Source organism: the organism of the source record quoted next, unplaced genomic scaffold (assembly GCF_019419815.1).
Source record: "Pyrus x bretschneideri cultivar Hongxiangsu unplaced genomic scaffold, Pyrus_bretschneideri_v1 Contig137, whole genome shotgun sequence".
Lineage (NCBI taxonomy): Eukaryota > Viridiplantae > Streptophyta > Magnoliopsida > Rosales > Rosaceae > Pyrus > Pyrus x bretschneideri.
The window spans coordinates 125,632-140,891 of NW_025999432.1; positions in this window are offsets into that span (position 1 = coordinate 125,632).

Consider the following 15,260-nt stretch of genomic DNA (forward strand, 5'->3'; position numbering starts at 1 on the left):
TTAAGGCATGAATGTGATTTGCTTATCTAAGTTATTAAAACTTGTTTATGTATGTGGGTTGGTGGTCGACACTTAATTTGCATGCATGAATTTGATGCTAGAGTATATGGGGGTCTCACGTAATAGTTATTCACTTATATTCACAAGTAGTGGAGGTTGCTAGTCACAATCGTGTTAAGTAAATCCTTGGTATGAGTCTCATGCGTTTCATAGTGATGAATGCCTTGTCAATGCTTATGGTTTTCACAAAACTTAATGACTTTTGATATGTATCTTTATTATGCGTTTCATATAAAGGACTTGAGAAAGATAATTTGGTTGCGATGCGTATTCCATCTAATTCAATGAAATAAGGAAAATTTGATGGTTAGTTGTGCGATGCAACTAACTTGGGGTGTTGTCATTCATAGTCTCAAGGAATAATAACTAGAAATTGGTTTATATGCATATCATGAGTGGAGAAGGACCCTCTAACTAGCCTTTCACCCATTTAATTCACCTAATTTCGTTTTTACAAAGTGTTTTCTACAAAGTTTTTGTTTTAAGTTTTAAATTCATCAAAAAAAATCCCCCTTTCATTTAGTCTTGTTGTTTGAGTCAAAATCTGTTTTCTTTTAGTCTTTTGAGTCAAGTTGAGTCTTATTTTCATCAAAATCACTTGCTGGGTCTAGAATTGAGTCTTTTTGAGTGTTTGTTGCTGTTTTAAGTGTCTAAAGTTAGTTTAGAGTCTATAGAGTCTAGTTTAGTGTTTTTGAGTCTTATTTGTATTGATTAGCATCCCTAGTTAATCCCCGGTCTAGAACGATCCCTACTTACATATCTACTACAATTGTCACAAATAGGGTTTAATTTGTGTGTCAAGTTAATTTTCACATCAAATTTTGGCGCCGTTGCCGAGGATTAGTAAAATTGCTAATCCCTCTGTTTGTTTGTTTGTTTTTCTTTTGATATTTGATTTAGTTTTATTTCTTTGATTTTAGGTACTAGAGAAGCAAGACATGGCAATTGCTAATCTTCAAGCTCAAATAGCGAATCTTACTTGTCAGTTATCACAGTATGCTGAAGGGTTCACAATGCAAAGTGTCCCTACATTTGGTGCTTCTTATAGGCAAGAATATCAAGCAACTCAATGTGCACAAAGAGATTGGAGTGAACATTCAAACTCTATGTGGTAGGAATTTCAACAAGTTGAACACAAAGGATATTGGCAGCCATACGAGGAGTTATATTCAACGCCTATGCAGCCACCACAACCTCATATACAATATGCCCAACCAAACTCAGGTTCGTCAATAGATTATAATCAAATTCTTAATGAATTAATTTCTTTGGTGCAGGGCTCACAAAATCAAGTCAAGGAGGCTCAACAAGGAGAATATTGGCAGCCATATGAGGAGTTCTATACAACACCTATGCAGCCACCACAACATGCCCAAACAAATTCAGGTACTTCTTTGTATAATGATATGCTTATTAAGTTACTCACCAATTTGTCTTAGTGGCAAGAAAATAAAAACAAAGCAATGCAAAATCAAGACAAAAGGTTGGACGACTTGGAAAAGCAAATTGGGCAGATAGCAGAGTTCGTAGGACAATTTCGAGACCAATGCAAACTCCCTTGTTCAACCATTGCAAATCCAAAGGGAGGATTTGAAATTGCCAAGGAAATCATCTTGAGAAGTAGCAAGGAGGTTGGAACAGACCCTAAACCATCAAAATCAAATTACAAGGAAGATGAAAGATTGCAATTTGAGGAAAAGGAACACACCCAACCCACGGCAAGGGTGGAAACACCTTTGCCGCAGGCACCTATTGCTCCTACGCCATCCAATTCAGGTAAGGTTGTTCCAAATTTAATTATTTCTAACCCTGTTCCACCAAATGTCCTTATTCCTTGCAAGATCATGCAATCCAAGGATGAAGAGGGTGAGAAAGGCATCTTCGAATCCTTTCCAAAGAATCAAGAGCAAGAAGTGGCTGGGGAATGTCTAGAATTCATTAAAGAGGATATACTTTAGACAACAATTCCCAAAAAAGCTGGATTTTATGACACGGGACAAGTCATAACTCTCAAAACAACAAATCTAGTTGAATTTTCTAGTCCTACAACTTTCGAAGAGGTGTTTATTCTTGAGTTCATGTCGGAGCACACAGGTAAGCCACCTCCCCGAATTTCAATTTTGTTTTATACTAATATGTTGTTAATGATTCAGGCACCCACTCTAGAATTTAAACCATTACCGGATCATCTCAAGTATCACCTCCCATTCAAAGATCAATTCCATGCCGTGGGCCCAAATGAAGCTTAAAAGGAAGGATTGTCCGGCTGGAAGACGTTAAAGCAAGCGCTTTTTATGAGGCAACCCATGCATTCAAATAAAGAAGACCTAGGAATCTCCAACACTCCATAACCAGATTTGCATTCCTAAACCCTACTCTTTATTGCTTTTACTTTGCCATGATTGTCATGTTTGTTAGTTGTGTTATTTGTTTGTTTGTTTGTTTGTGAGTCTATGCTTAAAACATTGAGGACAATGTTTGGTTTAAGTGCTTTTGGGGGGGGGGGGGTAAACAAGCTGTTTTTGCATGATTTTCGTGGGATTTTATCACCTATCACTTCTAAAGTTGTTATTCACTGTTTGTAAGTGTTTTTAGTGTGTTTTGAAGTATTTTTATGTGTCTTAAACAGAAAATCCGAAAATTTGAAAAAAAAAATTGAAAAAGAGTGTTTTAAAAACCCAAAAAAGAGTTGTTTTTAGAGTCGTTTTTTTTTTATGTTTGTTTGTGTCTTAGGATACCTTCCAACACAATGATGAGGATTTGGTTTTTAATTGCATGACTATTAAAGAAAGTTACAAACATGGATGGAAGTTTGATATGCTCTTTGGTTTATGCTTAGTTGTAGTTGACATTTACGAATTCACATGTAATCATAAAGGAAAAAAATCAGTTTTTGTAACATGCTTGAAGGAAGAAACTCAAACTAACGCTACAACCCTGGGAGACTTGAGCCTAAACATTTTTTGGAGAGTTATTAATCTTGATTTCTTGTTTTCTAAAGTCGTTGCATGATCTCATCATTCTTTGCTTGGTTACTACTTATAATGCGTTTCATCACTATAGTTCCAAATACTAGAACTCATGGCCATTACATTCAAAGCATAAAATTGAGTGCGTAACATAAAACAAGATGAAGTTGTTTAGTTAAAACCAGAGCCAAAAAGCCTTACCCTTTGCATATGTATTGTATGTTAACCCCTTTGAGCCTTTGTTAGCCTATTGTCTTTGTTAGCCCACATAATCCTTACCTAGCCTAGATTAGGACTATCCATACCCTTATTCTTAAAGGATAGGAAAGCATGACTTAGAGAGAATTCCTTTTGATCTACAATTTGCGGAAAAACAAGTGTGGGGGAAGGGATTTTCGTTGGGAATCCATGAAGTTGTATGGTTGGTGTGCCAAAGAAAAAGATTAGGGCACGGGGAAAAAAAAAAAACCATGAAAAAGAAGAAAAAGAAGAAAAAAAGAAAGAAAAAAGAGTTGAAAATAAGTGAGAATGAACTCACAAGTGTTGATTGTTGAAGAAAGGGTCCAAAAGTTTGAATTTGACCCTAAGTTTTGTGTGAATCGTTCCTTTGGTGTTCAAAGTTGATTTCTGCATTCAAAAGTGAATTCTAAGTGTTTATTTCATTACTTTGCTTATTATTGCTTTAAGAACTTTTTTTTATCCTTACCTTTCTTTGTTAACCAATATCTTAGCCCCGTTACAACCCTAAGACTTCGATCTTGATTGTTATGTGTTTCAATATGTGGAGTTTAAAATTGGTTTGAGCATATGGTATCCCTGGTTCTCGCGTCTAAGTAGTGGCATTCCATTCATGAGATCATATACATGTTAATAATTCCGGAAATTGCCTTCTTTGTTATGACATATGTGAGTATTAGTTTACATATTTACATCAATCTTCTCACATATACCTAGTGTAGGGAGTGTAGTCAGAAAATCTGTGTGAAAATAGAGTGTATCTAGTGAGGAATTGGGGGATTCTCTAAGGCATGTTACTACATTCAAAATCATGTTTTAATTGATTAAATGGGAGCTAGTGTGTGGTAACTATGGTTAAGTATATGCTCAAGGGTAAGGATAACTAAAATCTATGTATGTGGTGTTCTTTAATGTTCATTGGAAATCCCTAAGGTACATATTGGAAGGTCTAGATTGTGTTTTGTTTGTTTTGTTTATTTCGTTTTGCTCGAGGACTAGCAAAAGCTAAGTGTGGGGGAATTTGATAGGAGCATATTTATGCTACTTAGTTATGTTGCTTCCTTGCATTTAGTGAGTTAATTACTATTTATTTTAGTCTTTTAAGCTATTTTCGTATGTTTTTAGGTCCTAATGGCAAAAGGAGCAAGAAAGGGCATTTTGAAGCTCAATGGAGCAGTTTTGGGCATGGATTGGATAGCTTAACCATGGAGCAAAGAGGATGAACGAAATTGAAGTCAACCAACGCTAGGAAAGGCTAAAAATCTGGTAAAAGGAGTCCAAATGCAAAGAAGATAAGGAAACAGCAAGAAATAAGGAACCTTATCCAACCTTATCTTATCCTATCCTAACCAACCTTATCCTTTCCTAACTCTAACATTATCCTATCTTATCCTATCCAAATCAAGTTGTGCCTTAAATATAGCTATTTAGGAGGGATTAGTTATGCATTTAAACACTTAAACTCAGATTCTAGAAGCATAAACCCTTTGTATGTCGCATATAGGCCATTCCTTGGAGGTTTAGGAGTTGTAATCCCTTTCCTACACCTATGCCATGAGTCCTTATCCATTTAGGTCCAGAAATCTACCTTTTATCCCTTCTAGAAGTCTAAATTCTGCCAAAAAATACCTAGTTTCTAGAAGCCCTTAATTTCTGGCGAAAATTCCATATCCCTTTCCCTTTTGGTTTCTACAAAGACTTAACCCTTTTCCCATTGGATTGTGCAATCCTTTTCCTTCAGAAATTGTGCATAAATTAGCCTATAAATACAACCTTATGCCGCACCATTCAATCCATCCATTCACTCATTCATTCATTCATACTTTCAGCCATCAAACACCACAATTCACCCTACACCACCCTAGTGCCGCAAGCAAGGAAGGAAGGAGAAGAAGACTTGTGCAATCTGCCATCCAAGGAGGGTTCGAAATCTGCCATTGGAGTGTGGAGTGTTTCTAGGTGTATTCTATCCTTAGTTTTAGTTCAATGTTTATATTAATTTGGTTTTCAATTATAATGAACATGTGGAACTAATTTCTTTTTAGTTAGAGGTGAATTTGAAGCCATGATTCAATGTTTTATATGAATTGATTATATCCAGTTATTGTTTCTTAAGGCATGAATGTGATTTGCTTATCTAAGTTATTAAAACTTGTTTATGTATGTGGGTTGGTGGTCGACACTTAATTTGCATGCATGAATTTGATGCTAGAGTATAAGGGGGTCTCACGCAATAGTTATTCACTTATATTCACAAGTAGTGGAGGTTGCTAGTCACAATTGTGTTAAGTAAATCCTTGGTATGAGTCTCATGCGTTTCATAGTGATGACTGCCTTGTCAATGCTTATGGTTTTCACAAAACTTAATGACTTTTGATATGTATCTTTATTATGCGTTTCATATAAAGGACTTGAGAAAGATAATTTGGTTGCGATGCGTATTCCATCTAATTCAATGAAATAAGGAAAATTTGATGGTTAGTTGTGCGATGCAACTAACTTGGGGCGTTGTCATTCATAGTCTAAAGGAACAATAACTGGAAATTGGTTTATATGCATATGTCATGTGTGGAGAAGGACCCTCTAACTAGCCTTTCACCCATTTAATTCACCTAATTTCGTTTTTACGAAGTGTTTTCTACAAAGTTTTTGTTTTAAGTTTTAAATTCGTCAAAAACAATCCCCCTTTCATTTAGTTTTGTTATTTGAGTCAAAATTTGTTTTCTTTTAGTCTTTTGAGTCAAGTTGAGTCTTATTTTCGTCAAAATCACTTGATGGGTCTAGAATTGAGTCTTTTTTAGTGTTTGTTGTTGTTTTAAGTGTCTAAAGTTAGTTTAGAGTCTATAGAGTCTAGTTTAGTGTTTTTGAGTCTTATTTGTATTGATTAGCATCCCTAGTTAATCCCCGGTCTAGAATGATCCCTACTTACATATCTACTACAATTGTCACAAATAGGGTTTAATTTGTGTGTCAAGTTAATTTTCACATCACATAAAAATGAGTGTCCCTGGATAGGTGTCTTTTTTTGCATGCATGTGTTGTTGTGATGTATTTGAAGTGTGCGATTTCTCTAAATTTGTTGACCCGCCACATGTTTTATACAAAATTTTGGTGTCAGAGGGCGGCAGGTAGGGATCGGTAAACCAGAGTCTCTGGTGTTAATGCACAAATTGAGGCTGTGAAACTTGTTTGAGATTAAGTTCGGGTGGTATCAAGAAGTTCCGCATCCAAAAGTATATCAAGTGATCCAGAAAGGTCAAGAATATCAAGTGATCCAAAATTATATCAAGAGTTTCCATCATTTGAACTTCCCATACCTTTTTTTTCTCTTTCTTTGACTAGTCACAAATTGGCTGCTTTGTTGGCTTTGCTGGTACCCACTGGAGAAACATCATTTTGCAACTCCAATATCACTTGGCTTTGCTCCTCTATCATTTCAGCAGGGGCCTCGGCAACATTATTTGTAGCACGATCCTTTCTAAATATATATATATATGCAAATCTATCAGTGGAAAAAGTTTGCTTCTCCATCCCTAATATTAAAATTTAGCATATGTCAAAAATATCTCCACAAGAATATAACTAATTGGTAAATAATATAGGATATGAACATGCATATAAGTTTGCCATGCTTCATCACTGTTAACTTCAATGCACTTTTTGACATCATTCTATGCAAATCCACTTGTGTTCATCAAGTCAAGGACTAAACTATAAGTTTTTTCTCCATTTCTTCAACTTTGACTCAATATGTGAACTTGCATTTATATTCGCATTAGGATATAAAACATTGACAGCTTTCGCAACTTCACTCAAAGTACCTTATTTAAAAGCATAGGTTGTGTAACACCAGTGCTTCCTAGTAACAAAATCCTCAAGAACGGATAACAATGCTTCTTCCTCAAATACTTCCCATTTACGCCTCTTTCCTTTCGACTCTTGAGCAATATTCAGATTATTGTCACTACCCATACCTAAACAACAAATATTTGAAAGTACTAAAGCACAATAATACGAATCAATTTGCATAAGGTCCAATCAATACAAACAAATTACATTCAATGATTTGTAATCCAATCATTTTGCATAATATTCAATCACTAAAATGAATTACATTCAATATTTTGCAATCAAATCATTTTGCATAATATCAAGCATATGCATAAAAATAGGATAACTAAAATAAAAAGTTATCATTAACACATTTCCTAAGCCATGACATTCGTCTTTGCAATCCACTGGTCAGATGCTCCAACAGTACCAATATATTCACCTTTTTCCGTGTTTTGGCCATCTTCTATTATTGGCAAATTCTCCATTAGATCTATAAACATCTATTGCCTAATAAGATTGTGTAGTTGTTGACCCTAAAACTACCAAGCCTACGTGGTGCGTAGGCCAAGTAACTAATGAGCTAACTACGTCCTTCAATTGATGTGGGGCGTGCCAACTTGTTGGCCGAGCTCGGTCCAGGAGTAAAATGTGTTGATGTTGCGTTGAGTGCGTTGCTGACTTCTTGATCTTGCAACTGCAGCCGAGGAAGGAACAGATCTTGGCCTTCAGGTTCTAGAGCTTGAAGACAAGGCTGTTAGTCTTGCGAAGTTCACGGATCGTCGGCGCTGGGTTCGGTTACAGTGATTATATTCGTAAAAGTATAAGCACGCCAAACCGGTACCAAACTATATGGACATAAGTACTCAAAAGAGATGTATGTCTTGATGGTGAATGTGGTTTGGCTGTCAGAATGCCGAACTTTAAAACTTACTTGTGAATACCCAATCATAAAACAACTCGGCGTTCAATGTGCCGAGCCTAGTAATCTGTAACACCTCACTTCGCCGAGAAGGCTAATGAGATGACCTCCGCCAATAAGGATTTGAAAATCCTTCTCGACCGAGACTTGGATAGGTAATCAGTCGATCTCGACGCAGTACTGTTTATCCAAACTAAAGGTGCTTCGCGGTCGACTGATTCTACGGCAACAATGCCTTCACAGTGCTGTTTATCCAAACTAAAGATGTGTTGGCAAAAAAAGAAAACAAAAATCTCAAGGTTGTTGAGAGGTTTCACGTAAAGCAAAGGTTTGCGTAGGGCAATTTGTGTGTTGAATTGGAGAGCACTCATGAGTCCTTCATGCTTCTATATTTATAGAACATATTTACCTTGGCATAGCTTGATGATTACGTAGAGTTCCTGTGCAACTCAAACTAGTGAAGCTGATCCGTGCCATAGGCTAACACCTATCCCTATATCCGAAACTTACCACGTCACCACAAGTTTATCTCCGTGCAATCACCTCACCAATCAAATCCATCATGTATATTTCCCCTGACGAATACTACATGCATGCATGATGATTCCTTCACCAACTTAAACTCTGAAAAGTAATTATAATTGATGAAATATAATCACCAAATCCCAAGACAAAGCCACGTGCCACAACCCCGTCCATTAATTCCAAGTCAATTTGAATTATACCACCCATTAATGAAACTGCATCATCTCAGACCTAGACTCCTATGTCTGCATGCAATTCCATCCCTTGACTCCATATTCTCATCTTTATTTTCCTTATTCCCTTATCTAACAAATATTCCACGTCTGCATGCAAATTGTTGTTTTGGTTAGATGAGAAAATAAAAATAATATTCTTTCATTCTTATTCTTATCTCTTCAACAACCGTCTGATCACACCCCATCGCCATTTCAATTATCTTCTAGAAAAATATGAAACCCGACGGTCTAGAACCCACTAATCTAACGGTCTCGATTGCTCGAGCCGATATTGTAAATTTGGGTCCAAACTGGAGTATACAACAAGTTGTAGTTATTCGACCATGTGTCCTTATCGGATAGAAATAAAGACTCCTTAATGTCGCCCACCTTCCTTTTATCAAGCCAACGTTAAATTACATTCCTCACCTTAGAATGCTTCATGTTTGTCCCTTCCATTTATCAAGACATACACTTCATTATTGGAAGGTGTTTGTCCCTTCCATTCAGATAAATGATAAGGTATTCCTCTATATGGTGCAAGGAATCCTTCAGCATTTGTGTAACCACCATCTACAAGGTTATAAATTAATAATAACCTAATAACCAAAAGAAACAGACCCTATTAGTATTTTATAGTTCACAAACTAAACGAGACCTAACTTATAAATTTGAGACTAACTAATAGTCTTACCCGTTGGTATCTTTAACTCATTGGGCCTAGTAATTGCATCATGTAGCACTCTAGGGTCTAATGTGAAGCCCTCCCACCCCGGAAACACATATATGAACTACATATCCACTCAACACACTTAACACATCAGTTGTGACTCGATCATTTCTTGTTCGGTATCTTGGTTTGTCAATTTCAAGTACATGCACATCAACGTGCGTTCCATCTAGTGCTCCCAAGCAATTTTAAACAAAAAATAAGCTTTTGTTAATTTATACAAAGGGAACATCTAGTTAGAGTTTAGGGAAAATGAAAAAAATTATCAACTTACCTTAAAACATCGCCTTTTATGATCTGTAGAATCACTAGGCACAGGTTGAAGGGCTTTTGGTACAATACCTTGTAATCACAAAATTCATTTTAACACACTATTGAAATACCTACTTATAGCCTCTTCCGACTTCTAAAATCAATATTACAATTCTTAATATGATGTGCTAGTATTTTGATCACCTTTGACCTCGATTGAGTTGTTATTGTCTATTGCACATGCGTGGTAATCCTGATGTGCCTCAAGGGTAATTTTATCTTTTTACCCCAAAAGTCTACGTGTCGCCTCCATAATTTTCTTGATTATTTTTGGCTCCATAACTGCCTCCACACCTGTTGGGTTGCTAGATCTTCTTTTGTTTTAGGAAACATAAGATTGTTTCCTATTTTGATGTAGGAAATTAGATCCTTCTAGGAAAGGAAAATAAATTAATTCTAAAGTCTATTTATGTCTACCTTAAGTAGATGATTAAATTAACTTTAAAGAGCAATTTATTCTACCCTACAAGAGAGAGAGAAAGCTAGACGATATTTGTTTCCCCTCCCCTAGCAATTTTCTACACTTGTCGTGCAAATCATCGTCTTTTGTTACTTTCTTTGTCTTCTCCATGCCGCACCGAGGTAAGAAAAATTGATTTTCCTTGTCATCTTGTTGGATAGTGCTGTCGCGAGGCAACCGTCGGGGTGGTGTGGCACGTCAGCTGGCAGGGGCCAAGAGTCGGCTCGGCATGGGCCGATGAGGTGTTGTGGCAAGGACCAATACTTAGGCTGCTCTGCTTGGCTAAAGCCAAGGGCAGCTATGCGGTTGGGGCCACATATTGAGGTGTTGGGGCGTAATGCTAGACGAGTCATATGGTTCATGTCCTTTAGGTTCTTGGACCTGACGCGAGCCTGGTCGACAATTGAGAGAAATGAGAAGGTCGCAGACTTCATGGGCTGCTGGAATATTGGGCATGCTAGCCTCCTACCTACTAGACTGAGAGAAAAAAATAAGGGAAAAACCATCATGGGTTGAACTCCCTTGCCGAGTACAGTGAATGGCGTTGGCTAGTGAGTCATTTTTGCCAGGAGAAAGGTGGGCTGCTCCTGAGAGAGGAGATGAAGAGGATCGAGGCGGATGCATTAGCTTGTCTGATTGCTTTCGTGGAACCTGCTCCAAATGAAGGTGGAAAAAAGAGATCTTCCCCACCTGCTCAAGAGATGCTGACTGAGAAAAAGCTAAAGACTTCATCTACTACTTGTAAGGGGTTCGTTTGTTACTGATAAGCATGTGATTGACTTGACTTCTTCTAAGGGGGATCTGAGCCAGTGATGTCTGTCGTGCCAAAGGTGGCTTGTACGATTACTGATTGGACTCAGCGTAAAAGTTCCGTCGTGCCCCTAGTGCCGAAATTTATGCCAAAACGTTCGTCGGGGGCTAAGTCTTGCTCACCTTTGGAGAGAAATTAGTTTACCTTCTCGTACTGGAGAGCAATTAGTTTATCTTCTCGCATTGGAGAGCATACCCAAATAAGTGTCGGGGAATTGGTTTACCCTATCGCACTGGAGAACATGGTTAGTCCCTAGGGGGTGCAATTCTTGGGAAAATTCCCTAAGAAGGGCGTGATCTTCTTTTAAAATGCATGAGTGATTAGTTATTGTAAGCATGCAGTCGAGCCAAGTTGTAGATTACTTCTGAATTCCTTATTGAAAAATGAGTGAAACGAACGAAAACTTAGCTATAAGGTAAGAACTACATAACAATTGGATAGTCGTCAGCTTACGAGGTGATGCCTGTTGAGCTACCTGAGTCTTTGGGCTTTGATGTAGCAGGGCCATGCATGGTGTTTTCTCAGATTGTAGGCGTTTCACTATTTTTCGATCTTTTTGTCATTCAAGGTGGCGAATGTGTAACTATCCTTACCGCCTACTCTACTGATCTTGTACAAACCATCCCAGATAAGATCCATATTTTTGGAGCCTTCTTTACGGGCAGTGATAAAGGCTTTTCTTAAGACTAGATCTCCAAGTTAGAACTGCCGGATCTTAGCCATTTTGTTGTAGTTTGAGAGGAGCCGCTGCTGGTAGGCTGTGATGAGATGATGACTTTCTCGCATTTCTCCTCTGCTAGATCTAAGTTTGTGGCCATCTCCTTTTTGTTCTGCTCGATGCTTGGCAATAGAGTGTTAATACTTGGCACGATGACATTGGGATGAATGATTGCTTCTGAACCAAATGCCAAAGAGAAAAGAGTCTCACCGGTTGCTCGTCATTTGGTTGTGCGATACGCCCATAGACATCCGGGAAGTTCGTCTGGCCATTTTCCCTTCTTATCAAAGAGGGATTTCTTAAGGTAGTCGAGAATCGTCTTGTTAGATGCTTCTGCTTGCCCATTGCCTTGGGATACCTTGGTGTGGACATGTACTGCTTGATGCCATATTTTTGGAAGAACATCACCAAATCTTTGCCTACAAATTGAGGGATGTTGTCTATGACGATGGATTGAGGGATGCCAAATCGATAAATGATGTTCCTCTATATGAAGCATTCTCTGTTTATCTGAGTTTGATCATCATGCATTTGTCCCTAGTAGTGAACGGCATTGGCCCTACCAAATCGATTGCCCACTACATGAATGGCCAATGACTCGTCTGCAGGTGTAGTTCACTGGCAGGTAGTGCTAGTATAGGCTTGTAGCATTGGCAGCAATCGCACTTTTGTTCTAACTCGTTAGCATCTTGATGCATAGTAGGCCAGTAGTAGCTTGCATTAAGAGCCTTTTACGTTAAGAATCGGCCTTCAGAATGATTTCCACAAACGCCTTCGTGGATTGAGCTTAGAACCTTTAGGTTGTCGGGATACGTTAGGCAGCAGAGATGTGGTCCAACGTAGGATCTTCGGACGAGAATGCCTTTCCACATGTAGTAGCGTGCCGCTATTGTTTGAAGCTTTCTAGACTCCAATCTTTCCATAGGGAGTGTACCATTGACCAAGTAGTCTATAATGGAATCTTGCCAGTTTGGAGTTATACTAATCTGTGACACCTTGGCTGCTGGCTCGGCCTCTATGCTTGGCTTGTCTAGATACTTCATCGAAAAAGAGCGTTTAAGTTAGTGATTGACGGAGAAGCCTAGGCCGGCTAGCATGTCTGCGTAGGCATTGTCTGCCAGCGAAACTTAAATGAGGGTGTAAGTCTGAAACGCCTCAATTTGCTTTTATACCTTCTTTAGGTATTACGCCATCTTCGGATATTTTGTCGTGTACTCCTTAGTAGTCTGACTGGTGATTAGCTGGGAATCAAAATGGATTGTAAGCTTTTTCACCGCCAAGTTTTTTGCTATTCGATAACCTGCTAGTAGGGCCCCGTGCTCTGCATCGTTGTTGGATGCTTTGAAGCCTTAAGTGATTGCCTGCTCAAGCATCGAACCATTTGGGGTGACAAGAACCATGTCTGCTCCCGAGCCCTTGTAGATGGATGTGTCGTCAATGTGCAAATGCCAAAAGTTTCCATCGGGTGAAGCAGGAGTGGCTAGGGCGTGCTTGGTTGCCTTCGAGACGTCATTAGGTCGCTCTATTGTGTCACTAGGCTAAGCGTGAAGGTGCAATAGGGAGTCATAGAGCTGGGGCTATGTTACACGTAGCAAGAGATGCTCAATTATCGGTATTGGGCCACTCTAGAGTTTATTTATGGACTGAGGGTCGGTTGGGGCCATGTGACCGTAGCAAAAGGTGATGCTCAACTGCCGGTACATGTTGCTCTTATGTAGAATCTTTTGGGGTAACAAGGACAAAACTTGTTTCCAAGTGTGTCATTCTAGTGTTTGTCTGCCCTTGGTGCACCTTTTGGGCTGAGTTATTGCATTCGTCAGAAAACATTTTATCCGCCAGTGTCTGCGTCTTTATCATCGTGCATTTGGTTTGGGCGGAGTAGTTTATCATGATGATGACTACTTGAGTCTAAAGGTATAACTTGAGCTTATGGGTTGTAACAATTGTTGCCAAAGTTAGCTTTTGAATTTCTGGTAGCTGGTTTCCTCATCGAGAAGAGCTTTTTAATTGTGGAATACAAGTAGTCAGGCCTTCAGCTCTTCTCGTGTGAGGGTAGAGCTTATTACTGCTTCAAGTACTATAAAGCATGTAAATAAGTCATCCGCTGCTTTCGGCTTTGATAGTAGGGAGGTGATGTTAGGTACTTCTTCAAGTCTTTGAATGTTTTCTCGCACTCGTCATTTTATTTGTCTTGTTGTGCTTTTTTTTATTGAGTTGAAAAAAAGGCTCACGTTGATCAGTGAACCACAAGGGTAAGCGGTTGAGTACGACTGCTCGCCTGGTCAGACCTTGAATTTCCTTCAAAGTAGTGGAAGACTTTATATTCAAGATCGCTCGAATTTGCCTTAAATGTGCATCGGCGAGCCTCGTCCCAAAGTGCATGCTTCTTTGCCAAAGCAAAATAGTCTGCCAAAGTAAGATCTTCTTTCATGATCAATTTTTCGAACAACAGGTGGTCTGCTAAGAGTCATTTTTGGAAGGCTGTAATAGCTATCGAGTCGTTGCATCCGACTATCTTTGCCTTCTCTATTTTGAACCTCTTCACATAGTCTTGAAGCGACTCCTTTAGGTTCGTCTTCCTGTTGAACAAGTGGTCGAACTTCTACTATCGAGTGGTAGGATGAATACTCCTTGGTGAAAACCAAAGAAAGATTATTGAAACTCTAGATGGATTATGGCAGCAGGGTGTAGAATCAATCTTGCGCATCGCCTTGTAAAGTGATGGTGAACATCTTGCACATAAGAGCATCTTGTTCCGATAAAGGACCATTATGCTTCGGTAGTGCTTCAAGTGTCTCTTTGGGTTTCAATCTCCTTTGAAAGATATGAAATATGGCATGATGAACTTGCGTGGAGACTCTGCCTGCTCGATCTTATCCGTGAAGGGTGACATACTTATGTTGGTCATGACCTGTCATAGTGCCTCGTCAATGACCTCGTTGCGTTGAAAATCGCACAATTGCTAGGTTAGAAACCTCTCTACTTCTTCCTGAATTTTCCTTTGTTGGGGTAGCGGATCTTTTGGCTACCGCCAGTCGTGACCTACTAGTCTAGGCTGCTCTTCTATGTGCTCGACTCGTCTATGTCGCAATGGCGGTGTATGTGGTTCGTTCCTAGCAGACAAGGAAATTCCTTGCAAACTACTAGTTGAACTTGAGCCAGACTGAGTAACTGTTTTTCTCCATCCGTTGTGCTGCCTGCTTCAATGTGAGGTGGATGATATTCCTTGCGGACCTAGCCGTAAATGAACACTTCGCTTGGAAGGTTACTCAAGTTGGTTATCAAAATATGGTCCTAACTGTGAGTGTATGCTCGTCCGTGGGCCTAACTGAAAGTGCACACTCCTCCAAGCGTTAAGAATAGTGTACACTGCCAGAAAGCTCGATTGGTGGCTGCTTGCTAAGACATTATTTAAAAGGTTCTTTGTCTGCCCTTGTCCTACTCCAAGACACCTCATTTGGGGCACGTTG